This window comes from Mesoplodon densirostris, chromosome 13, assembly GCF_025265405.1.
Source record: "Mesoplodon densirostris isolate mMesDen1 chromosome 13, mMesDen1 primary haplotype, whole genome shotgun sequence".
Classification (NCBI taxonomy): Eukaryota; Metazoa; Chordata; class Mammalia; order Artiodactyla; family Ziphiidae; genus Mesoplodon; species Mesoplodon densirostris.
In genome coordinates, this window is record NC_082673.1 from 84,308,041 (window position 1) to 84,335,771 (window position 27,731).

General features: G+C 47.0%; 1 protein-coding gene across 1 annotated transcript in view; it reads right to left on the reverse strand.

Moving 5' to 3' along the window:
- KCNQ3 (potassium voltage-gated channel subfamily Q member 3) overlaps positions 1 to 27,731 on the reverse strand; it is a 285,935-nt gene that overhangs the window by 236,040 nt on the left and 22,164 nt on the right. The window lies entirely within an intron of this gene.

Consider the following 27,731-nt stretch of genomic DNA (forward strand, 5'->3'; position numbering starts at 1 on the left):
GTATCCCCCATCGGTCTGAGGGCCCCCTTACTGAAGGGACTGAGTCTTACCCTCCTCTGGATTCCTGGGACCTGATCCCCAGCTGCTGAGTCAAACAGCAGCAGCCTCCAGCCTCCTGTCTCAACAGAGACAGGGCACGGGGACACTGGCCGCTCCGCAGACCAATCAAGGGACTATTTACAACAGTGGGGCAGGGCTTCGGGTAATCTACAAGGGAGGGAAAAGCCCCCTGGAATTGACCACAGCAGAGAACTCTATCACCCCTGTGCCTAAAAGGCCGAAGAAGGGAAGCAGGGAGAGGGCTCCCAGCAGGAGGTGTGGCCCACAACAGCCCAGCGGGAGGGAACCAAGTCCTCTCCCCCCAGCTCTCACCCTCTGATCTTCCACTGCTGCCTCTGTTGTCTGCACCCAACCAGAAGTCCAGGCAAGGGAGCCATTGATGAAATTCACAAGGTTAGTCTCATACGGATACAGAGCAGGTGGAGAATGGATTTGGAGAGACAAACAAAATACTCAGCACATAGACGGCATCCACTTTTTTGACTGGTCTGCGTAAGGTCCATTCTGGTGATACACCCATACTCCATGTGGTTGGGGTGGGGGGAGTTTACCCCTTAGCAATGGTCCTGTGACTCAGACCTGGGTAAAGTTCATTCATTCACCCAGTCATTCACCCATTCATTCCAGGCACCCGTTCATTCATTCATTCCAGGCTGAGTAAGAAGGATGCATCTGTGAACAAAACCAACTTGCTGGGCTTCCCTGGTGGCGCAGTGGTTGAGGGTCCACTTGCTGATGCAGGGGACACGGATTCGTGCCCTGGTCCGGGAAGATCCCACATGTCGTGGAGCGGCTAGGCCCATGAGCAGTGGCCGCTGAGCCTGCACGTCCGGAGCCTGTGCTCCGCAACGGGAGAGGCCACAACAGTGAGAGGCCCGCATACCACAAAAACAAAAAACAAAAAAAAACGACTTGCTTCCTAGGGAAATCCAAGCAACACGAGTCGTCCCAGCATGCAAGCCGAGCCAGGCCATCCAGAAACTCAGCTCTGGAACCTCTGTGGACCACAATGGGAAAGGGACATTCTCCTTCTGTCGCCTTGGAGTTGAGAGGATGGATGGAGGGTCTTGGAGAGCCACAAGCCACCTGGGAGGGAAGCAGAGTGAGGACCTGGAGGCCCAGGGAAGGGCCCTGACCCACCCAAGGTCAGTGATGTACAAACGCTCCTGGGTCATGGTCTAAGGGAATATTTCTCCACTGAGCCATCCTGCCTCATCTTCCAGGGTAGACGTCCCGCAACTAGCCGGGGTTAAGGGACAGGAATCCTGATCTGTAAGGACTTTCATGAACATGGAGGCACTGAGCATCTCTGGCAGCTGGTGGTTTGGAATCACAAAGCTGATGTGGGGTTTTCTCTGAGCAAGAGCATCATTACCCACATTGGAAGCCCCACAGGAAGATGAGGAGGAAACAATTACTGTGATGCCTGAGGACAAGATAAGTATAAGCTCAGATCCTAGGCTTCCTGAAGAGGACCGGTATCCACTGGCAGCCACAAGGAAGGGCTCTGTGACAGAGCTGAGTAGACGTCTCCAGCTTCTGTGTGGTTTTAACAAGGTGCACTCGAGGGACGCAAGGCTGGGAGCAGAAAAAAAAGCAGGCGCCGGAGTCAGGAGTTCTGGGTCCTAACCTGGTTCTGCTTCTAACTGGCTGTGAATTTAAGAGAAGTCCTTTACTCCCTACCCTGAGCTTTAACCTCCTCTTTTGCTAAATATAAAAAGAAAATAGCTGTAAGGAGGACGGGTGAGGAAAGTGGCAGCACCATGGCTGGGGTGGGCTTTGGAGTCAGACCTCAGTTCAAGTCCAAATTCAACCTTTAAAAGCCATGTGGCATAAAGCAAGTCAGATCGTAAGGCGCGGTTTTCTCACCTGTAAAATGGGTGGGCATGAGGGCCCCTGCCTTCAAGCCTCTTTGTGAGGGTTAAGGGAGGTGAATAAAGCCCAGCACAGAGCAGAAACACTAGAAGGGGAGTCAGCATAACTGAGGAGGGATTGGTCTAGAAAAGTCTGCAAAAGATGCTTCCTGGTCCACAATCCAAATGCTCTGGGCGCTAAGGCATGGTGGCATTTTTTGCATAAGGAGGACATTTCTTCCCTCCCCTCCCAAAGTCCCTGCTGAGTAACTCAGCTCTCTCACCCAAGCCTCCGCAAGGCATTTTCCACCTCCATTTTCAGCTATAAAAACACCCTAAAAATTATTAGAGTTTTTGTCTTGATTTCTGAATATACTGGTCACAGTCTTAGTGGAAGCTAGAGCTACCTAAGTAAAATTTAATAAGCACCTTGAGTTCCTGACTTCTGGGACCAGACAGAAGGCCCTTCTTAAAGTGTTTGCCAAGAAAACCATCAAGGAGACCAGAGAAAAGATGATCACAACCATACCCACCTCTGCTTGTGAAGCTACCTGTGCCTTCAGAGAGCGCTCCCTGCTGATAAGAAAGAGGAGACCTGTTTTCCAAGTGGCTAATACATGCAGGGACTCTTCTAGGTGTTGTACCAGCTTTAGTTCTAATCCTCCAAACAAGCCTATGATACAATGGTCAGTATTAGTAGCCCATTTCACAGATGATGCAAACTGAGGCTCAAAACCCCTTAAGTGGCTTGCCCAAGGCCGCACAGCAACACACCATCAGTAACAACTGATGAGGCTGCATTTGAGCTCAGGAATGTCTGACTACAGAGCCTATGTTCTTCCAAGCATGCAGTTCTCTCTTCAAAGGAAAAATGCAAACAGAACTGCCTGTTGGAATACATGGGCACCCACCCAGGGGGATGAACGCTGGGCTGGGTAAATTCTGAAGTGTCTAAGAAGGAATCCCTCCCGTCACCACAATGTCACGGGCACCGATGATAGCGGCCCATCAGCCTCTGGGCTGTCACAGTCAGGAGACCAACCTGGTCACATCTGCAGCTTGTCCCTTACCTTTGAGCCGGAACCTAGAGCCAGGATGGATGTCTCCCGGGCTGACACCCCGAAGTGCGTGGGCTGTGTTTTCCACTCAAAAGAAGACAAATTAACCAGAACCCAGACAGCACATCAAAGAGGTCACTGTGGTCAGAACAGACTCATGGAAGGAAGAACTCTCTAGGCAAGGACAAGTGTTTATTTAACTGCTTATGCCTTGATGCAAAACTAATTTGTACCAAACCACAGTGTACTCGAGACATGTTGATAAATGATGCTGCAGAAGCATCATGTTTCTGGGCTTTCAGTGTGTTTTGTATTCCTGAGGCTACAAAGAGAATGTCTGCTTCCCTGATTGAGGCTTCATATACTTGCCAACACAGCAGAGAAGGCCCCTCATTGCTAAAGGCGAGAAGTGGCCTCATTTCCCTCTGTAACTCTAGCCCCCAGACTAGCACACAGTAGGTGCTCAAAAAAAATGTTGCTTGGGTTAACATGAAGTAAATTTACATTTTAATCCAAACGGTGAATACGATGTTTGAAAAGTAAACTGGAACGCAGGGCTGGTACATTCCAATGGGAGGTTTGAGCCGAAGGTGACAAAGGTGAGTTTTTCAAAGGTTTATACAGTCAGTGTGTGTATTGAGAAGTGCTTTGCTGTATTTTCGAAGTTTCCTGATGAGACACATGTATATGCATGGATATAATATACAGCATCTGTGGATATGAATGGTCATATATTTTAAGATATTTGATAACTAAAACTATTCAGGCATGTGACTGGCACACAGATGCCCTCAGCCAAATGGGAGCTGACCCTGGTCCAAGCAAAGCTCGAAGAAAGTGAAATTCCAACAGCGTCATCACAAATCGTTGGGTAAGAAGTCTCAAGAAACCAGTGTTGGGAATCGGGAAATGCTCTCCATTAAGCCCCAATTACAAAAGGGCAGGTGAGCCAAAGGAACAGGAGGTAAGAGATTCAGGAGACATCTTTAAAAGTGTTTCACATCTGTAGGAAAAGCACGAGGGAGATGGAGACCCAGCAGGAGCAGAAGAAAGACACCAGGAATGACCAAAATTGTGTTGTACAACCTCGTGGAGGAGGAAGGAAAACAAAATGGGGGCAGATGGTGGATCGGCAACAGATGAAAGGCAAAACGTGGTCTTTTTCACCTCAATGGGTGATTCTGTCTTCAGCAAAAAGAATGTTTTCCAAACTGGAAGATGAGGAATAAACCCAAACAAAGCGGGAACAAAAGGAGACCCAGGAAACATAATACCGTGATGTGAGTCATGGGCCCTAGATCTGACGGCAGAATCGCCAATAAAATTTGCTCTCTGGAACAGGGAACGGGGGAGACGCCTGGAACCTGAAGATGGGCAAATGCGACCCCGTTTCCTTAAGGGCAGCCAGGATGGGCCCAGGTTCAAACCGTCACACTAGTGCCCCTGTCCCATCCCTGCCTCTCCCCACCTTCCAGCAGCATCATAAGCCCCGTCCGTAGCTCTGGGGCTGCACCACCGACATGAGGAAGAGAGGAAGGTCATTAACCTCCACTCGGAGCTGCTGTCCCCTCTATCCAACTGCCTTTAAGGGCCTCCGCCATCTGTCACCCCACCATGAACACCTTCTACATCCCAAACACACCCCCGGATTTCACCTCCACACGGAGCTCTTCTCGGGAAATGGCATGACTATCTAATCCAGTTGCTCCAACCAGAGACCCACAAGGCATCCCACACCTTCCCCTTTCCTTTATCGGCATGTCTCTTGTGCTGGCTAAAAAGTTCGTTCAGGTTTCCCAGCAAGATGTTACAGAAACGCCCGAACAAACTTTTTGGCCGACCCAATACTTCCAGAATAAACACAACAGCCAAAGGGGTCGCCCCACAGCACACATTTTGCACTGACATTTCAATCTAACTCCCCATCCTGCAGGTGGACCTCTGCAAACGCACCTCCTACTGCTCTCCCCGTCCTGCAGGACATTTCTGCTCTTCTGGCTTTTCTTTAGGCCTTGGAACACCCCAGCTCTCCCACCTCAGGATCTTGGAAGACGGTTCTCTTCCAGCAGCCACTCTGCCCACACATCAGTCCTGGGCGTGGCTGGCCCCTCATCCGACAGCTGCATCTCCGGGATGCCTCCACCCACAACCCTCCATTTCACCAAAGCCTTTGTTTCCAAATCATCACATATAGTTTTTTGTCTGTTTATTTATTTGTCTGTCTGTCTCTGCACTAGAATCTCTGCTGCCTGGGAGAAGAAGGAATAGATCTTTAAGCCAAGGTCTGAGGAAGCAAAGGAACCCTTGGGGTAGATGGTGGAGAAAGAGGGAAAAGTGTTTCAGGCAGGGACTTCCCTGGCGGTTCAGTGGTTTAGACTTCCCCTTCCACTGCAGGGCGTGTGGGTTTGATCCCTGGTTGGGGAGCTAAGATCCCATGTGCCTCGCGGACAAAAAAACCAAAACATAAAACAGAAGCAATATTGTAACAAATTCAGTAAAGACTTTAAGAATGGTCCACATCAAAAAAAAAAAATCTTAAAAAAAAAGCATTTCAGGTAGAAGGAACGGCATGAGAGAAAGCACAGTCATGAAACAGCACAGACTGGGAGGAACAGGTCCTGGAGGAGGAGGGTGGGAGGGAGATGGGACTGCATACGGAGACGGGGGCCCAGGAGACCACGTTTGATCAAGCTGGGAGCCCCTTTCCAGGACTCACACAAGCTAGCCACCCCACTGTGAAGATGCAAGGAGAAGCCAGAACTCTTTGTTTGATGTCATCTGACAAAATTGGGGGATTACCACGTGCCCGTCCGTGCTGCCTGTGCGGAAGAGGAGGACATGGCGGGCATGCCCTGTGGACAACACAGGAGCTTCCAGGACAGGGCACCACTGCTGGTAGGGACCAAAAGGAAGCAATCCCGGGAGAGGAAGGTAAAGCTGCCCACTCCACATGCATCGGCGTTCCAGGACTTTATCCCGATTACACTGAATCGCGGCCACTTTCCAGCAACCTGGACCCCTACAGTGTACAAGGTTTAGCGTCTTCCACCAAAGGCAATACTCACTACCAAAAATCCATCTGGAAAGACAGGAAGAGGCAGATAAAGAGCGTGGACCCCGCCCAGGCTCTCGGCTTGGAAATTCTCAGGGCCGTGAGATGTGACTGTGAGCCTATCACCCAACCCCCCCATGGTGCCAGGTCTCCATCTCTAACACGAGGTCATTAATGGCTCCAACCTCACAGGGCTGCTGTAACAATCGAACCCTTTCGAGGAGGGCAAAGTCACCCCATTTTGCAGCTGAGTAAACTGGGGTTCAGAGAGGTGAGTAACTTACCCAAAGCCACACAGCCACACAGCCACAGCAGCAGAGCCGCAAACTCACGCCAGAGCCCACATCCCTGACCTCTGAGCTGCACTGATCCCTCAGGTTTCAGGGGGAACATAGCCCTGACCCCTCAACCCCTCTCCCACCCCACCACCCTACCCCACCCCCGCCCCTGTCCAAAGGACACTGAGACCCAAGCAGACAAGCAGCCCTGCAGGTGACTTGGAATGTTGAAAGCGCATATTGTACTTTAGCTCCGTTAACTCTAACCACATCCCGAGCACAACCAAAACTAGGTCAGAAGAATTATTTCTGGAATTTCAAAAAAATAAAAAAAACCAGAGCAGAAATATCCTAAACGTGTCTCCCATGATTTGCAGCCAAATGATCTCAAATGCAGGGCTTGTTGTTATTCTTTTTTCTTTTCCATCATGTCAAAATCCTGTTCCGGACTGGAATGAACCGGTTCCCATCAGCAGCCCCCATCCCTGCCCCAGCTCCAGGCCTAGCTAAGTGGGAGAGGGCAGCATGTGCAGCTGACTCAGGTGGGTGCAGACTCCCCAGCACTTCTGCCCATGTGTCACATTCAGAAGAGCACCCATGCCCTTGGCCCCTGCACCCTTCCTCCCATGTTCCCCTGCGCCTCAGCCCCCACCCCCTTCCGAAGGTTGCAATACTTAACAACTCAGTCCCAGAATCCACAAGGATTCCACCCTCAATCTCTGGTCGCCCTGCTCTATTATTTCATAATCCCCTCCCCTACCCCTCATTTTATAGACAAGGAAACTGAGGCCCAGAAGGCAAAACAGATTGTCTCAAGGCCACAGCTCATTAGTAGCAGACCAGGGCAAAGCCCAGGGCTCCTGGCACTCGGGCTGGTCATCTCTCTGCCCCACCAGCAGCAGGGCTCTTGAGACACCACGGGTGTATTAGCTTTCTGGGGCTGCCATAACAATTGATCACAAACCTGGAGGCTTAAAACAACAGAAATGCATTCTCTCACAGTTCTGGAGGCTAGAAGTACAAAATCAAGGTATCGGCAGGGCCACCTCTCTCTGAAGGCTCCAGGGGAGAATCTCTTTGTCTTTGCCAGCTTCTGGCAACGCCAGGTGACCCTTGGCTTGTGGCCACCTCACCCAATCTCTGCTGTGATTCTCATATGGCTTTTTCCTCTTCTCTCCATGTGTCTCTCCTCTGAGTGTCTCTTATAAGAATAACTGACATTGGATTTAGAGCCCACCCAGGTAATCCAGGATGATCTCATCCCAAGATCCTTCACTTAATTACCTCTGCAAAGACCCTTTTTCTAAATAGAGTCACATTCACAAGCTCCAGAGGTTAGAACACGTCTCTGGGGGACCACCATTCAACTTACTACAATAAACTTCTACTTGGGGATTCCAGACACCTTTGGAAATTAAGCACAGCTGTAGGTGAAGGAAGACCCTCTGGTCCAAGTTACATCTGCCCACAAAGCAGAGCAGCACATGGGTCCACAGCACAGACCTGCCCTCCACTAGATACCAGCCACTTGCCACATAGTCACGAGAGAGACATGTAACATATAATCTCAGGATAAAGAGATCAGCTTACTGCATAGAAGGCTTACTGCATACCAGACACTGTGCTAAATCATGATACACGTTCTCTTTCCTCCTATTACCATCCATTAAGGGAAGTAAGATGTCACTTGCTAGTTGGGTGACTTCAGACAATTAAATGCACTGGGCCTCAATTTCCTCACCTTAAAAATGATATTAATAATAACTGCTTTGAGAGGTCCTTAGGAAGGTAAAGGAGAAATCGTAAGGGAAATGCCTAGCACAGAGGCACACACAATAGAAGCTTTTATCATTGTATTTGTTCATTGCTCACCTCTTTCTTCAATACCTACAGATAATTTTTAAAAAATCAGTGTTACTACAACTCCCTTCCTAACAACCATGACCCTAAAACATCCATAGTGTGTAAACAGTAGTTACATACTTTGAGTGTTATTTTTTATTATTATTATTTTTTTGTGGTACGTGGGCCTCTCACTGTTGTGGCCTCTCCCATTGTGAAGCACAGGCTCCAGACGCAGCGGCCATGGCTCACAGGCCCAGCCGCTCCGCGGCATGTGGGATCTTCCCGGACCGGGGCACGAACCCATGTCCCCTGCATCAGCAGATGGACTCCCAACCACTGCGCCACCAGGGAAGCCCTTTGAGTGTTATTTTAAATGCACCGGGAAGTTTGTTCTTTAAAGGAATCTCCGGGTGACTCCTCTATAATGGCTGAGCATCCTCCAGCAGCGTGAATATTGATCTGCTTAAGGTGTCTCTTCAACGCATTTGTATGCATGCTCGTGTTCCTATGACTTAAGTGGGGCACAACTCCTGTCAGGTCAGTGAATCTATGTTTTCCATCCTCGGCTGTATTCACCCCACTGACTGCTTACCTCATTCTCTGATTCTTAGACAATGACTGAATTCATTTAGAATATTTTGGTTCTCCCAACCACCGCAATGGGACAAATACAAAGAGAAACTGAGGAGGAAATGAGTTCTATCATTGAACCAGGCCCAGGTGTGATAAAATACAAATACAGAAGCAGCACCAAGAGCGACTGACAAGAATAGAATATGAGAAGAACCATTTACTCAAAATTAGATTCCACGGCAAGCTTTTGGCAGGAGCCTGCATCCTGTGATGGGAAAGATCACAGGCTTTGCAGTCATCAGCACTGGGTTCAAATTCCAGCTCTGCCTGTCCCAGCTGTGGTGTAAGGCCTGAAATTAAAGCTCAGGATTATGTACTGCCTTGACAGCCGGTGAAATCGGAAGGGTTTGAATGATCTAATCACAAGTTGCCTTCGTGATTCTGCTCCTGTGCATTAGGTCCCCTAGAGAAACAACCTTACTGATTCAGGGGGACAGGGAACAGTCCCTGCTCATCCCTGAATAGTGGGTTTCAGGTCTCTGCCAGCCCATAGAGTACTTAAACAAGCCAATCCTCCTGCAGAAACCAGGGGCACCCCACCCTCTTGATACTACAAAGCCTGCCTCCACAGCCCCTGCTTGTTCACAAGTGCAGCCCCCATGGAGCCCTATGTGGCAGGTGGTGTCCTCTCCCCTGGGCTGTGATCACGTGTGGATAACAAACTACTGTGGATCCCCTCTGTCCTGTATTTGGTGTTGTGTGTCCAGCCATTCCCATAATCCTGGGGCCGGACTCCGTTTTCACCTGTATGAGCTTGGCCAAACTCTCTAAGTTTCTTCATCTTCCAAGGGATAATAAAGCCTTCCTTGCAAAAGACCAAAACTCAAATTCCTATAATCTAACTATAGGGGCTCCCCTGCCCCCAAGTAAAAGAAACAGAAAAGCAAGGACATCAATAACCACTGAGATAGGAGTCAACATTCCTTCCTACCCTCTCACGTTCACATATAAACAACACTTGGACTCTGAGAAGGGATGGATTAGATTCCCTGTAACGACATTATAGGTGTCATTATTAATCAGTGGAGAGTGGGCCACAGATTATTACTATAAAGCTATCACGTAAGAAAGACAAACACAGGCCAGCAGGAGAGCACTGTATGGTGCAAGGAAAGTAAAAAGACTCATCCTGCATGAAGAAACTACATAATGGTTGGTGTCCCCCAAAGACTGCTTGAGAAGGCTCTGGCAGGAGGAGACCATGGTTGAGTAGTGATACCTGAGATTAACTAGTGATGCCTGCCACAGGAAAGGGAGTGGGTCAGGCAGCAGGTTTATGGCTTAAGTGCCTTCCTACCCTCAACAGGACAAAGAACACTGGCCTTGCACACAGAGCCCCGGGCTTCTAGTCATTCTGCCTCTCAGGGCCTCAGTGTCTCTATCTGCAAAATGAAAGGAATGAACTAGAGGACCTCTGAGGCCCCAGCTCCTCTTCCTTGTTCTGTCTCCTTTAATCTAATTAATCACATCATGGTGGGGGGTCAGGATGGGGTCACTGACCCCAGGGCAGGAGAGCAAGACACCATTCTGACCACCCTCTTGGAAAACTGTACTATCTCCTTAAACTCCTACCAGGTCTGATTACAAAGAAGCTTCAGAAGCAAAGGAATGGCCTCAAGCTGTATTTGTGGGGTGCTCCCCAGCCGAGCCACAGACAGGAGGAAAAGAGGGGAGCAAGCAAATCCACAACACTCCCCCGGCCACACACACACACACACACACACACGCGATCAACTGAAACAGCAGCTGAGCACAGGGCAAAACGTGGTCCAGGTTGGTCTCTCTTCACCAAAGAGGCCCAGATCTCTTTTCGATAAAATAGCCTTTGATCACTTTAAAGATTTTATTTAAAATGCCCCATGGACCAATTATAGGCAAGGCCTCCTGGCCATGATCTACCTAGCAATCGTGCCTCAGCCTGCGGATGCTCCCTGGGTTCTCTCTCTCTCTTCCAGTCTCTCCCAGGGTGTCTGCCTCTGTGTCCCCGATCCCGTGTGTGTGTGTCTCCACCGTTGTCTGTGCCTCTGCAGCTCGCTCTCTCCCTCCATCTGTCTCCACTCGGCCTCTCAGCTCTCTCAAGGTCCATCTGCCCCCGGATGCTTCCCTCCTCCTTTTCTCCATCTGCCCACCTCTATCTCTCTCTCCTTGTGCCATTTCCCCTTCCACCTCCCACTCCTCTCTGTGATCCTTTCTCTAAAGCAGAGTCCTGCTGTTAGCTGTGCTCTCTTTTCATTCTTTCCTGCCTCCAGCAAAGTCTTTTCCAACTGGGAATGACAGCCACAGCTAGTCCAAAATTCCTTGGAAACACACCTAAGCCACTTCTGCATAAGGCCACTTATTTACAAAACATTATTACAACAATTAACACAAACAAGTTGAGACAGCAACCACAGCCTCTGGTCCCTGGAAACCAGCACACAGAAATCAGTCAGCATTCCCTTCTCGTCCACCACCCCAGAGAAGACACACACACACATACACACACGCGCGCGCGCACACACGCGTATCCCAGCTTTCTAAGGCTCACTAAAAAAATGATGAACCCGTAAAATGCTCCCAAGTTTGTGATTTCCTTTATCGTATCTTAAAAGTGGAAGATACAGCAAGGTACACCCACCTCAAATTGCATATGTAAATTATGTTTTGTAAAAATATATGCCTCGCCAGGAATATTACTTACATGCATTTTAGAACACCACTGGCGCAAAACTAGTATATTCATTCAGTTAAACAAGCAGATATGAAGCACCCATTGTGTTCTGGGGGCTGATATATAAATAGGAGACCATTTTTCTCCTAAAGGTACAGAAACAGACATCTAAACGGAACATGACTCTATGATATGATAAAGGCGATAACAGAAGGGACCCCTGAGGGAGGTCAGAAAGGCCTCCACGGGATTTCCAAGCTTAGCCATTTCAGGCCTTTCAATAGGAGGGGACCTCTTGGCATTTGGATCAGTGCTTTGTATTTTTCAAAACACTATTTGAAAGCATTTGCCCCAGATCCACTGGTTTTGATCCTCACAAGCACAGTGCCAGGCACACTGCGGGCACTTGATGTGTGCTTGTCAGTGAGGAATGAAGGAGTGGGTGGTGTGAAGATCTCTGGCCAAGCAGGCGTCTCGCCTTATTATCTTTGCAGCCTCAGCACCAAGCCCACGCCTGGCTCCCAGCAGACGCCCTGCACATAGGTACTGAATGAACAGCTGGGTGAGGCAGGAAGTAGAGGCACCGTATCCTTATTTGACAGCTGATGAAACTAACACAGAAAACATAATCCCATGGCCAGTCATCCAGCTAACTAGGAGAACTGCTGAAAATGGAAGAGTAGTCATAACTACGATACTCCAACCACTCAATACATGCTTTGCCCTTTTAAACACTGATTTGTTTTTCTTATTCCAAAGAATAAGTATTTCTAGACCCACTCTCAAAGTTTGTGTCATGTCATCAAATAGATGCAGAAAATATCTAAAGAATGAGAGTTTTCCAATCAGTCTGCTCAAAGAGTTCCTCTGCTCACTGCCTTAGATCATTTCCAAAATCAAGTGCTCCCATTCATTCATTCATTCAAAAAGCAGGTACTGATGCTCAAACACCTACTCCCTGCCATGCCCTGTGCCAAGAACTGGGCACAGGGATAGAACAAAAGGGACATGCCTTGGCCTGAGTAGTCATTCAGAGACCGTCCCAACCAGAGAGGCTTCTTCCTTATTTCATGAGCTATTTCTTCTTACAAATCATCTTCAACGTGTGCTTCGGTTAGATTTCCACCCAGAACTTCCCTTACAAGCGTCATTTGGAATTAGTTTGACTGGGCTAATGGTTCTCAGCCCTGGCTACACATTAGAATCCCCCCCACCAAAGATTCAAAAACAAACATAATCTCAGTCTCCATCCCAGACTAAATAAATCAGAATCTCTAAGGTGGAGCAGGATACAGCCATCAGAAATGCTAAAAGTACCCAAGCAATTCTAATGAGAAGACTCACTAGAAACTGCTGAACCAAGAATTTCCAAGCACCCTCTCAACAATTCAGCACAGAAAGGTCACTGAATCGAGCCCAAAGGCCTGAAGTGCCAGTCTTGGGTCTTCAACCAATCTGCCGTGTGACTTTGGGCAAGTCGCTTCTTTTCCCTGGACTTGGTTGGTTGTCTCCTGTTGGCAGTCAACGAGCTAAATGAACCAGGGGATCTGCCAGGGCCTTTCCAGTTGTAACCATCTGTGTCTACAAAATCCCCGAGCCACCAGAACCTACCCCATTCCAGGAGACAAACACCTACAGAAGCTAGGAAATCAGTGGGGAAATCAACCATCGCCACAAGCTCCACTCCATGCATTCAGAACAATTAGCTTCAGCGAGAGGAAGTGTTTGTTCATCTTGGGGGACCTCTCCCCACATGGCGGCAGTAGGAAGATTTTTCCCTTTAAATTGTCAAAGGCTGATAAAAGAATATATCTCAGAATAGCTCAAAACCCTCCCCTCCACAGCCCCTTTCCATTCCAGAGTGCCCAATGCTGCTCTCCTCTGAGCATCAGTCTAAGGGCTCGGTAGGGGCAGCTCAGCCTTCCCATTCCTCACAGGTCACATACTCTCCTGGCTGCCAACCTCGGGGTGCCCTCACCCCGTCCACTCTCCCCTCACCCCACGAACACAGCGCACAGTGTTATCTTCCTGGCCAAGACCCTGGCTGTGTGCCTGACAATAACACCTCATGCTTCACCCTGATTGCATTAGGCCCTAGAATCTTCTTTCCTCAGACTGCCCCCAGGTAGCACAAAATCCAGGTCATCCCAGCCTCCCAGAGGCCACTCGCATTCCCTGAAACCCCACACATCAGGGTTCTTCCCTCCTACGTCCCCTGAGAAAGCACGTCCTCATGACTTTCATGGACCATTTTCAGGCATCACTAGCCCAGGAGAGGTTCCTGCCCCTGCTGCTACCCACAGCAGAATCACATTCTCCCAGAATCCAAAGGGACTGGGGAGGGGAGGAGTCAGACATCTACTTCCAGGGTTTCGATCTCACTATGACGTTCCTGCCAAATACCCATCCAGGTTCTGTCTCCTCAGTCAGGAGACACACTGCCCACGCTGGCCAGCTCTGGTATCCAGGGAGTCCTCAGTCATTCCTGTATAGACACACTGCCCACGCTGGCCAGCTCTGGTATCCAGGGAGTCCTCAGTCATTCCTGTATCTCCTGGCCTGGCCGCCCTCAGAGCTCACTGCAGGTGTGCCCGACAAAGCCCGAAGTTCTCCCCAGGCTCTGACCTCTTCCATATCCCTGTCTCCCAGGACGATGGAGCCTGGCTCACCTCAGAAGGGATCCTCATGAAATCAGATATATAGATGAGGCATGCTGGTTGTCCTCCTTGGCAGGTGGGCCCACAGTCCCCAGAATGGGAGAAGAAAGGAATAAGCATTGTTTTGAGAGCACGTCTAGGGATGCTCATTTCCATGGCTCTATTGAAGACATTTTTCACCCTTCCTGCTTGGGGCCAGACAGGCAACAGCCGGGGTAGCACCCCACCTCACAGAGAGCTCCAACCAGGCGCGTGCTGAGCCCTTTTACTATGGTCTTTAACCAGGTCCAGAGGCCTGGAGTCACGTCTCATTTATTTTTCCCACACTAACTGTACAACCTTGGACCGGTAACTTTACAACTCTAGGCATCAGTCTCACTTTCTCTAAAGTGATTTTAATAAGATCTACTCCATGGGGTTACTGTGGGGACTCACTGAGAAGCACAGGTAAAAACTCTTACTGATTTCATTTAACTTAACTTGATTCACTCCCCATGTTTTCCCGTTGATTCTCTATTGACTCAACACGGAAATTCACAATCTGAGGGACCCCATTCTGTTTATCATTGTACCGCAGCATCTGGCATGCGATGGGGCACATGGCAGGCCCTCAGTGCATGTTCGTAGAGTGAATCAGAATTGAATCTATCAGGGTTAGGGTAAGAATCCATGGCAACCCAGCTTCCCAGTGGTAGAGATGTGACCAGCTAAGACATCGAGGGCCTAAGGCAGAAAATGAATAAACATGGCAAAAACCCAAGACAAAACCAAACTGCAATCTGTCAAAATATTGGAGGTTGTTTTCAAGTCCAGAGTTTAAATCAACCAAGAATTTATTTAAATACATAAAAGTCGAACACTCCAACTAGGTTAAACAGCATTGCTGAATTTCCTAAGCTTTAACATTATTCCAATAATGCCCTTAACCACTCTGCTGACTGGTCTCCTTCCTTCAGAGACTTGCCCCTCATTTCCACACAGGACATTATGGCCAGCGTAACCCCTTCTCATTTAAATATGTTTTCCCCACCAGACTGAAACCTCTGTGTGGGTAAGAATTCGTGTCTCTTTTGCTTGTATCTCCAGTGGCTGTCATGACGCCAGGCACAGATAAAGTGTTCACAGAGTATTTGTTGAACTCATGGTCCAGTTGATGCTGAGAATAATCTGCCAGCACTTGAACAGAGAGAACCCACAAGCAGGGACAGCAATACCATGACCCCACATTCTGGGTTAAGCAAAATGGTATTGTCTTCTCTCCATGGTGGATGAAGAGTCCCCGTTTGGTGTTACTAGAATTATTGGCTCCTTCAATGCCCAAAGTGCATGGGGTCAAAGAGTCTTATGCTGTTGGAGGAGAATCAGAGCAGCCACCCCGAACTCTCCAGGTGTTCGTCTCATCCTTTCACATGAGCGTCCAGATCAGATGTTATAAAAGTCAAGGATAACGTTCACCTGGATCCTTAGCCCCTACCAGTTCCCAATTCAATGAAGAGCTCCCACTAGCCATCTGTTTGTGGAAAAGAACCCCCCACTGATGTGTGAGCTAGTTCTGACTCAACAGAGAAGGGCTGGGTACAGCCTAATGCTCCCTCATTTCCTTTTGGGTCAGCTTTCTTTCCAAGTCAACAAAGGTGGGTTCATCTGTGCTCCCCAACACAGCATTCTAATTTTCCAACAGTCACCTGGGGAATTCAATCAATGAGTGTGAGAAGGCTGGACACTTCTTTCTAGAAGTTGAGGGAAGTTGAGGGAAGCTGATGAGAGTATGTTGAATTGATTTTTTTTTTTTTAGTATATACTTAACAAATAAACTATTATTTTCATGGTATTTTACAGTTGCTAAATCTTTCCACCACCTATTCTATTTTCCTCCACAGTTACCACTGTTTAACAGTCTGTAAAATTTTCCCATTTGTTATCTTTATCATGGGCCTCCCCAACTAGAATGCTCATTCCATAAAGGCAAAGGTTTTTTTCTTTCTTTTGCTCACTGAAATATTCCAAGTGTCTATAACAGTGCCTGCACATAATAGATGCTGGATAAGTATTTGCTGAATGAACGAATCAGCTCATGTGGTCATCACCACCTTCCAAGGCAGATAGTTTTAGTTCTGTCCCATCAAAGAGAAAACTGAGGAGAAGTTAAATTAATGTTGGATTATGCAGGTATCCTTGAAACTAAGATGTGGCTCACTCTAAATCAGCTCAGATTTTTTTAAGTTAAATCAAAATAATTTGAAGGAAACTTCTAGGGGCCACCAAGATGGTCATGAAGAACTATACATAGACAATGTCAAATGATGTCCAGTATCAACAGTGAATGCTGGAAAAGATGAGTGAAAAATGGGTTACTGGGCATGGAAACAAGAGGAGGCTTCAAAAGGAGGTGATCTAGAAAACAGCTGGCCCCTGGAGACTGGGTAAACGTCAATACTACCTGCAACCAATACGAACCTCTGTAAGATTTTCTGAGTCTGAAAACATTTCTGGCCCCAAAGTCCAGCCCCCTGGACCTACAGCCTCACGTGGATGGGATGCAAAAATAGTTACTAATCACCCACTAAGTGCCAGGGGTACTGTCCCAGTACAGGGTGTACAAGGATAAACCAGCATGGGGCCATGTGGGAACACAGGCCCACACACCAATAATTAAGAAAGGATGTGATATTTGTCCTTCTCTGACTTACTTCACTTAGTATGATAATCTCTAGGTCCATCCATGTTGCCACAGATGGCATTATTTCATTCTTTTTATGGCTGAGTAATATTCCCTTTGGAATTTCTATTCTAAATATCATATGATATCACTTATATGTGGGATCTAAAAAAATGATACAAATGAACTTATTTACAAAATAGAAATAGGCTCACAGACACAGAACACAAACTTATGGTCGCCAAAGGGGAAAGCGGGGGAGGGATAAATTAGGAGTTTGGGATTAAAACATACACACTACTATAGATGAAACAGATAACCAACAAGGACCTGCTGTATAGCACAGGGAACAATACTCAGTATCTTATAATAACCTATAATGGAAGAGAAGATAAAAAAAGAATACATTATCTATATATGTATATGTATAATGGAATCACTTTGCTGTACCCCTGAAACTAACACACTGCAAATCAACCATATTTCAATAAAAGTTTTTCAAAAATTAAAAATAAAATCTTTGGGCTTCCCTGGTGGTGCAGTGGTTGAGAGTCTGCCTGCCGATGCAGGGGACACGGGTTCGTGCCCCGGTCCAGGAAGATCCCACATGCCACGGAGCATCTGGACCCGTGAGCCATGGCCGCTGAGTCTGCGCGTCCAGAGCCTGGGCTTCGCAACGGGAGAGGCCACAATGGTGAGAGGCCCATGTACCACAAAAAACAAACAAAAAACAAAACAAAACAAAACAAATCTTTTTAAAAGAAAAAAACAAAGGATGTGAGAAGCTCAGGGAGCAATGTAAGGGCATCCTGGACCACAGATCCAGTGCTTCCCCTGGTAAATATGATTGTTTGATTCTACTTAGTATGTGGTTCTTTAATTTGTTAGTGTGTTAATATTTTCAGCACATAATAGATACTTAAATATTCTGTGGGATAAAATAGTGAATGAACAAATGAGTGCATGAACAGGTATGGGGTTCTTCAGTCAAGAGAACAAGAAAAGCTCAGAGCTTCCATGTAGGTTGACTTTGATCCTCACAAGAAAGGCAAAGGCAGGGATGAATCTCCTTATAGATGAGGAACTAAAGCTCAGAGAACATAAGTAACCACAAGCAAGTACAGGAACCAGGATGTTACCTCAAGTCTACGCGATCTTAGCCACTGCAGGTTACCTCCCGTGCATTTCATCTTCAAGCATCTTGGGGGGCATGCCTTTCTTATCCCTGCTTTATTGATAAAGAAACTGAGAGCAATCTGTCCCAAAAGGGATCGAAACCCAGACTGAGTAACAAACAGAAGCCCAAGGAAATAGAGGAAAAGAAGCATAGACCATTTTTTCAAGAACCTCAAAGCAGAAAGAAGGCTCCCTGAACTTGGTCCACCCCCAAAGGTTTTTCTCATCACTGCATTACAATCAAGTCTGTATCATCTCTACCAGCCTCCACACCTTGCCCCAGCTCTGCAACAGTTGGCCACTGAAAGAGGGGCAGAGTCAAAATTTATTAAATGGCTTTTTACAAAACGATTCATAATTATTATGTATTTATGCCACAAAACGTTTTTGCCTTCATTCCAGCAAATGCATTACATTCTGTAATTAAGATTTTCATATAATATGCACTCTATTGACAAAATGCCAAGTAAGAGAAACTTTCTTGAGTCATTGTAGTTCTTAGATAGCTTTTAATTAATCTGGAGAAGCTTCACCTTGCTGAGGCAATAACAAGTGGAATCCTCAACAAAATTCTTAAGGTATTATTTGGATGTGGAAATGAATCCCGATTTTCACATTACCACATTCAAACACTGTAAGGGGAGACACATGATAAATTGTAACTGCAGGTGATATTATGAAATATTTTAACTTGATTGTATAAATCACCAACAGTCATTTTCAGCCTTTCTTAAACAGCATCTAGATCTATGCAGAATATCTAAAGTTCTTCTTTAAAATCTTAAATCTGGTATATTATGAAGAAAACTTAAAACAGTAGTATATTGTTCAACTTTGCTCAAATCTCTCTTCAGACGATACTGTACCTTAATTTATAATGAACTGAGGTATGGCCTATATGGTCTATATAGAAATCAGTTTGAGCATTATTTATATATGAATCTTCTTTGAGCCAGGAAAATATTTTTGTTTCCTTGTTTCAGTTTCCTTATATTTTATTTTATTGGAATGTCATTTTTGTCACATATTTCAGCACAGTTTTGATTTTCTCTAAGCTTAAAAAAATTTTTATCCTTTTAAAAGTAAAATAGCCAAACTCAGGTTTTTTTTTAAGTTAAGCTTTTGTTAAGGTTAATGGAAACTGAAAGTTCATACTAAATAACTGTTTAGCAGAAATTTAAAATTAATTTCATTTTCTGCTGAATATGGCTTTGTAAATTTTCATTATTGTCAAGTTCCCACGTAAGACCTGACAAAGACAGAAAATACCTTTACAGTCAAAAGGAAAGATTCCCAGCCTCCCCTCCTGCTAATGGTTACCACGGGTAGATCTGGTGCCATGAAGTACTGCAGCAGAATGTTCTCTGAAGATCCATGATGCATGATTATTACTATACCCATTTCAAAGATGGAGAACTGAGGTTCAGGGAGGTAGAGTGATTGGCCAAAATCTCTCTGCAGTTCTTACTGAGAAGATGTCTCCATGAGGGCCAAGGATGCCCATGTCCTAATACTCAGAACGTGTGAACATTTATGGAGCCTGTAAACCACAGGGCCCAGCGCTACCAAGCCCTAAATCAAGGCTGACTATGTATTTATCAGAAGCTGTAAGTGACATTCTGCTCAGAGTCAGAGAGCACCGAAGAGATCACAACTCTGCTTCTCACATGTCAAAGGATTCTGGCCTACCAGATCTCCCATTGGCTCTTCCCTCTACATCTGTACCACTGCCACCACGGGGCAGGTCTGATTAGCCTCATTTTCCAAATGGGACAGATGCAGCTTTTAGAGGGGAAATGACTTGCCCGAAGTCTTAACTACCACGTGTCACAGCCAAGACTGGCAGCAAGGTCTTTGCTTTGAACCCTTTTCCCACTTCTGACACCTAAAGACCTCAAAAGGTGAAACAGATTTTTTTCTCCATATCTCAATTCCAATGTCTGTGATGCCCAGTGAGTTCTCCAAGGAGCTCTATGCCCCAGGCACCTCTTCTCTGGGACACTTACGGTGGTAATTTTACATCTATTTTTGTGATTCCCTGAATAACATCTGTCTTCCCTACTAGCTATAAACTCCATGGAGTCAGAGACCATTTGTTAGGTTTGGATGCCCCGTCAGCTCCCCTGGTGCTAGCACAGAGCCTGGCATGCAGTAGGTGGTAAATATATTTGTAGAATGAATAAATGGCTACACAGCCAGGCTCTAACCTCCAACACTAAACTTCTCAAATGCTGGCTTCAACCAAGATGGGCCAGATTCTCTCTCCATTCATTCCCACAAGCTACCTGGAAAGCTTGTTCCACCTCTCAGCCTGGTGAGCCACACGTGCTCCTATCGGAGCCTGCTAGTCTTCAACTGACCCTATGAAGGCAAAGCATTCTCCTTCCCCAAATAAATATCCAGGACAGAAGACCCCTCCTCCAGTGCTGAAAGCATTTCACTCCTTTCAACATCATTTTCCTGTTTTGAATGTTAATCATAACCAGGCAACCTGAAGCTTTAGCAGTGTATGTTTTTCTCTCCACCAGATTTAGAGGAAAAATATATTTGAGGTATTTTTAACTGAGAACACCCAGTCCCCACCCTCACCCCCAACACCCTCTCCCTCATCTGCTCAGACATCACATCTCTGCCCCAGAGACGGGCCTTTGGAGGAGGGAGAGGCTCAAGCCATAAATCCTCAACTGTGGCTGGTAACCCACATGGAGAGGAATGACAAATGCTCTATTTCGCCCTATTTCCAAGGAAATTAGAATTACAAATCTGAGCTATCGCTGAGACCCGCTTGAGCATAACCTTTGGAAATAAAGGTGGCAGGAGTGGGGGAGAACTGGCATTTGACTAGCCCATTTCATTGTCAGGTTAGCTTTTGTAGAAATCCACCCCGCAGTGGAAATTGCGTCCCACTCCCCAGCACCACCAATTAGAGCAGGTGGCCCTGGAGTATTCACTCTGCTTTGTTCACTGCTAAAGGCACCACCAAACCAGGTAAGCAATCACTTCCAGGAAAAGTACAAAAAATTGCTTCTTTAATTGGGTAGATTCCAGAGCTAAGAATAATTTAATTGAAAAACAGCATTAATAAGAATCAAAGGGGTCTGAAAAGGGGCCCAGACAGAGATACCCACATGGCAGAGATGACCGAGAGCCCGGGTTCTCAGAAGGCATGTAGACAAAGGGCTTGGTCTAAAACCCATCACCATTACTCCCCACTCCCTCCACGTCCCCACCAAGCACCCTAAACCCCCTGCCCCAGGCACAGACACACATGCCCAAATTGGAAGCTCCTCTCAAACCACAGACAACCATGAGGAAGATAGTTATCCTATTTTGTTTTGCTTTCTCTATTTTGCAGCAAGTCGTGCCATATAAGGGAAGAAGTATGGATTTACCTGGGATGGTGCAAGGAGTCCTGGATTCAGGTCCTGCTCCTGTCCTTTTTTAAACCCTAATGAGGTCACCCAGCCCCTTGAGACTCTTCTCCCCACCTATGTGTTCTCCTTATTTATTTAACAACTACTTTCATAGTTAAGTGCCAGGCAATATTCTCAGTTGAATATTTATAAATACCAAGCATGTGAGATAAGCCCAGTGTGTGATCCCTTTCTTCAGATCAGAAACCTGAAAAGCACAGAGAGGTTTAGTAACTTGTTAAAAGTGACATAGCTGGTAAGTTTCAGAGCTAGAATTTGAACCCAGAGAGTCTGGCTCCAGAGCCCACCCTCACATTATAACATGGAGATGATACAGTGTGTCTCCCATTAGTTTAGCCCGGGCCCCTTCCAGAGCTTTCTCGTCTGTCCCCTGTGTTCTCCCTGCCACTCTCACATGGCCACCACAACTCACTCCTACATTAAACTCTGTTTCCACACTCTGTACATGAACTCTGGGAGTTCTGAGTACGTGTCTTCATGCTACAACCAGGGTCACGTGTCCTGTCCCTGGTGGAGCCTCCATGCTGAATTACAATAGCATCATTAATATTATTGAAAACAGTTAGGCACAGATTCATAATAAAAAGACAGCACTGTGTACAGGATAAGAGCAGGGACTCTGCAGGCCAACAGCCTGAGTTTGAACTTGGGAAAGTCATGTTACTTTTCTGTGCCTCAGTTCTCTTAGTTGTAAAAATAAAAAAATAAGAAAATAAAACTTGCTTCATAGGGTCATGCAAATTGAGAGTTAAAAGAAACAAGGCTCAGGTTTCCCTGGTGGCGCAGTGGTTGAAAGTCCACCTGCCGATGCAGGGGACACGGGTTCGTGCCCTGGTCCGGGAAGATCCCATGTGCTGCGGAGCGGCTGGGCCCGTGAGCCATGGCCGCTAAGCCTGCGCGTCCGGAGCCTGTGCTCCACAACGGGAGAGGCCACAGCAGTGAGAGGCCCGCGTACCGCAAAAAAAAAAAAAAAAAAAAAAAAAAGAAGAGGAGGAAAAAGAGGTCACAGATAAAGGAACAGAGGCCGTAGACAGTGGGAGAAAAGAGCAGAATAAAAGAGAACATAAACCATAAGGGATCTGAGATAGAACAGGAAATCAATAAAAATGTCTAAAGTTGATTCATCAAAGGACAGCAGCACCAAGCCCATAACTGAGAGACATGATGAGAACCACCAGGGGGTCTGGGAACAAGCAGAAAGAGAAGGCTTTGCCTCCGCAAGTGGTATAGGGAAGGCACAGGGTGGTGTAGGGCTGTGGGTTTCCATTTTAAACCTGCGAGTATACCATTTGGGGTTTGAGTTACATGCATGTATTCTTCTGATCAAAATAAAAACAACTGAAAACATTTTTAAGGAATGGGAAAGGAGGTACACGCCGGATGCTGCCCTCAGCCACTTCAAAATACTATCTCATTCGTCATCCCAGGAACCCTGCAGGGCAGTCAAATCCTCCTTCTACTTTCCATTTAACTGCACCTACTTCATGCGGTGGTTGTGAGGATTCAAAGAGATAACATAGGTAAAGCATCTGGAAAAGTGCCTGGTGGGCTGTAAATGATATCCGGTGAAATCTATCATCAAAGATTTTGACAAGCTCTCCTCCCTTTTCTTGGGATCACCTCTATTCCCTGTTTTGCAGCAGCTGTCATGCTCTCTCTCGTGACCTATACCCCCAGGACACAGGTTGGGAAGGGTGGACAACAGTGGACACCCATGTTCCTAACTTGAAAACTAAAAAGGAAAGGGCAGTCTCTCTCCAGGGACAGAGAGACATAAAGTTCAGATGCTGTAGGTGACCATGGTTCATACCATGCGGAGAGTCTGCAGAGAGAGAAGTGCAGATGACAGCTCATGTCTGGGCAGTCCTCCAACCCCCGGCTCCAGGTGTTCCTGGCCCCAGGTAAAGGCCCCCTCCTCGCTTGGTCCTGCTCTTGATCTCCTTTGGGATCCATGAGCCAACAAGCTCCCTGGGACTCCTCAGCTGGTTCAAACGGAGCTGCCTTCATGGCCTCCAAAAATGTGAAGACGATCCAAAAGACAACAACATGTAGGTCTCTCCAGGGGCCTCTAAGAACAGGTGGCTGAGCCCCAGGGCTCCTGATGTGGAAGGAGAAATATCCAAAAAAAAAAAAAAAAAAAAAAGAGGAAGACTGTGCACTCAGGGGATTCTACATCTGGGATGCTGCTATTTTATAGCTAAGGAGAAACTCAGCAAAGCAATCTCTGGTCACAGCTAGCAAACTATACTTTGCATTGCCATCTTTCCAACCCACGATCTGTGCCATTTGAGTTTCATGGTCTAAAAATATCTCCCAAACTTCCAAGTATGTTGGTATGAGCCGGTGGACTCAAATTTTTAATCCATTTGCAAATGTTTTTACACAGCTCTTTCCCCCCCTCAAATTCTATTCCTTGCTGAATCACTTCTATCATTCAATTTGACATTTATTATGAGCAGGAAGGAAATCATCTTGAACACAAATGTAAACCTTGGCCCTGAAGGATGCTGAAGCCTTCAGAGAGCAGATGAGAGAAAGAAGGGCCCTGCTGGTCAAACAGTGAAGTGTGCTGTCACTGGTACTGTGGGAAGAGTACAGGCTTGAGAGTTGGCATCTGGCTGTGTGTGATACTGAGCAAGATACTGGACTTCTCTGAGAGTGTTTTTTTTTTTTAACTACAGAGTGGGGACAATGCAATTCAGTACAGCAGAGATGCTGCAGAGATTCAGTGGGTTAGAATGCCATGTGCACCTCCAAGGCCAAGGCTTAATAAATGACCTCATTCTGAATTGTAGCCGCCATCTTGGAACAGCTAAGGACCACATGTATCCCTAAACCCCAACCCTTCTCCAGCCAGCATCAAAGTCATCCTTACAAACACAAATCTGATCATGCTACTCCCTGCTGGGAAACCCAGTGGCCTTGGGGACAGACTTAAATGTTTACTGTGGTCTACACAGTCATGTCCAATTCCCTACCTCCACCACACCTGCCTTTCCAAACACCTGTCTCTCAGGAATACCCGCAAGCAGGTATTCCCACTCCACCTCACATGGCTTAGCCTTTGATTTCAGGCCCTGAGAAACGGCCACTTCCTTCCCCTCTCTCACTTCTCCAGACCCCTACTCGTGTTAGAAAAATGACTGCAGCTGCTCCAGATCTCACACCCTCACACCACACCACCCACAGGAGATGACACCTCTTCTGGGATTCTCTCCCAGGCCCTCAGATCTACCCTCTCCTCCCACCGGCTCTGATTGGGTGGCATGTACTTTCCTGCACCCACCACGGGGGCCAGAGGAGACGGGCTGACTGGATGATTCCAAACAGGGCCCGCCTCTGGAGTCAGGCATGGAGTTACTATTAACCAAACAACATGGTTAAGAATAGGGTGGGGGGCTTCCCTGGTGGCACGGTGGTTGGGGGTCCGCCTGCCGATGCGGGGGACACGGGTTCGTGTCCTGGTCCGGGAAGATCCCACATGCTGCGGAGCGGCTGGGCCCGTGAGCCATGGCCGTTGGGCCTGCGCGTCCAGAGCCTGTGCTCTGCAACGGGAGAGGCCACAACAGTGAGAGGCCCGCGTACTGCAAAAAAAAAAAAAAAAAAAAGAATAGGGTGGGATAAAGTCCCCAAACGGAAATCAGAGAATGGTGGGAGAAACGGGGGCTACACATAAGAGGCAAGTGATCGACACCAGTTCCCACTGGCTTAAGTGAGGGGCAGGACCAGAATCATGGAAGGTCAGAGCCAGTGAAGGCCTTACAAGTTTACAAAAAGGAAAAGTAAGGTCCAACATGGGCCCAAGACTCGCCCATGTTCACACCAGGGCCACTGCCATGTGTCCAGACCCCCACCCCAATGCTCTGCCCAATGAATTATGACAGTGCTCCCCTGCCCCCCAGAAAAACATCTTCATTATTCAATCCATTTCACGCTCAGCAGTGCCCGCCACAGACTTCATAACAGAAGACGCAAGGAATGGTTTATGAATAGGAAATCTGAGCATCACTGGGGTCAGAGTGGCTGACTTCACACCATCTCCCTGAGGCAAAGAACCACAAGGCAGGTGCAGAGTAGGTGACAGGCTGGAAGCTGAAGAGGAAGCAGGAACTTGCTCGGTCTTTCTCCACCCAGAACCATCTCACATCCCCAACTTTCCCTCCACTCCTAAGCACCGTCCTCTTGTCTCTGCCCCTCTCTGGGCAACTAGAACAGGGAAAGGGATGAAAGAAGAAAAGCAGCACTGCAAGGGGGTATAAAGGACGGAGCTTCTTTCCAAGAGGGATGGAATTCAACCCTTCCACAAGGCTGGACCACAACAGGTCAATTCTTATTGACTTGTTTATTGCCATCTCCAAGCACAGAAAACTACTGACTTAAATAAAACCTGGACTAGGATACACACGCCACAGACTCTGGCTGAATTCTGCTAATTGGCCGGGATGGTTGTAAGGAAATGGCAATTGAGCTGACCTGGCCCAACTAAAGCACAGAACCTTCACCGCAGGCCAAGTTCCTGGCGTACTTGTGGAGTCCCCACGGAAGTCAGCTGCGCTCAGCTTTCCAAGAGCCGCTTTCCATGCCCGTGTTCAGAGCTGGGTTTTGTCTGGAACTCAGCTTGGATGCTGCAAGGCCAAGGGGATTAGTCAACAGTGTTGGTTAAACACGGACCTCATGGCCAGCATCATGCCTGGCACTGCCGATGAAAAGAAAACATATCATGCCTGGCTCTTGCCTATCACAGTACCCTCATCTGGTTAGGATACTCTGGGTAAACCCTGCCAAGGCAGAGCTTAATGCAGGATGAATGGGGGCGCCAGATCCTTTGCAGCTCAAGGAGAAAAGCCCAGGGAAAAACTGGGAAGGGAAACATGGCTTGTACTCGGGCCCATGCAGGTTCCCATCCAGCTCCATGGCCTACCAGTTGTGTGTCCCTGGACAAGTCACCTAACTTCTCTGAGCCTCCACCTCCTAACGTCCACATCAGGTCACAGTGAAAATAAAATCATGAGATAGGGCCAGAATAATACATAAATAACAGGAACTTCCATTTAACAATGCTTACTATGTTTCAGGGCTGTCCCAAGTGCTTTACAGAAGTTAACTCATTTTATTCTCTCAACACCATAAGGAAGGAAACATGAGCACCCTCGTTTTGCAGAGGAAGAAATGGAGGCCCAGAGAGATAAAGGAACTGCCCAGAGTTATTCAGCTAGCAGTTGGTCACCTCAGTGCCCAGGACTCACACAGTCCCTCCTCCCCACCCCTTGCCAAGGAGCAATGGATGAAATTGGCTTGAGGTGTCAGAGATACTCAGAGAAGCTGGGTCATGGTGAAAAGCATAAACGTGGCTTTGTGCACCCATGTTCACAGCAGCACCATTCACAAGAACCAGAAGGTCGAAGCAACCCAAGTGTCCACTGATGGATGAATGAATAAACAGAATGTGGAACATACATATAATGGAATATTATTCAGCCTTTGAAAAGGAAGGAGATTTTGACATATGTTACAACATGGATGAACCTTGAGTACATTATACTAAGTGAGATAAGCCAGTTACAAAAGGACAAATAGTGTATTATTCCACTTATATGAGGTACTAGAGTAGTCAAATTCATAGAGACAAAAAGTAAAATGGTAACTGCCAGGGGCTGGGGGGAGGGCAGAATGGGGGGGTTAGTGTTTCACAGTGCTACAGACTGACTGTGTCCCCTCCCCAAATTCCTATGTTGAAATACTAACCCCCAGTGTGAGGTAGGGCCTTTGAGAGGTGATTTAGGTCATAAGGGTGCAGCCCTCATTAATGGGATTAGTGCCCTTATGAAAGACACCCCACAGAGCTCCCTTGCCCCTTCCACCATGTGAGGACACAGCAAGAAGCCCTCTTTCATGAAACAGGAAGAAGGTCAACACCAGACATCAAGTCTGCCAATGCCTTGATCTTGGTCTTCCCAGCCTCCACTACCATGAGAAATAAATGTCTGTTATTTAAACTGTCCAGTTTATGGTGTTTCTGATACAGCAGCCCTAATGGATTCAGACAAATGGGTGCAGAGTTTCAGTTCTGTAAGATAAAAACCTCTGTGGATGGATGGTGGTGATGGTTGCACATTAAACCATTGAACTGTACTCTCATGGCTAAAATGGTAAACTTTATGTTTTATATTTTACTACAATGAAAAAAATAATATGGCAAAAAAGGGCTGTACTTTTCCCACTTAGGTGGCCCACTATGACTCCCTGTTCCCTTACTTGGATTCATTTGTTCAGTTGGCATTTTTAAATATTTATTTATTATTTACTTATTTATTTAGGCTGCACCAAGTCTTAGTTGAGGCACACTGGATCTTTGTTGCGGCATGCAGACTTCTTA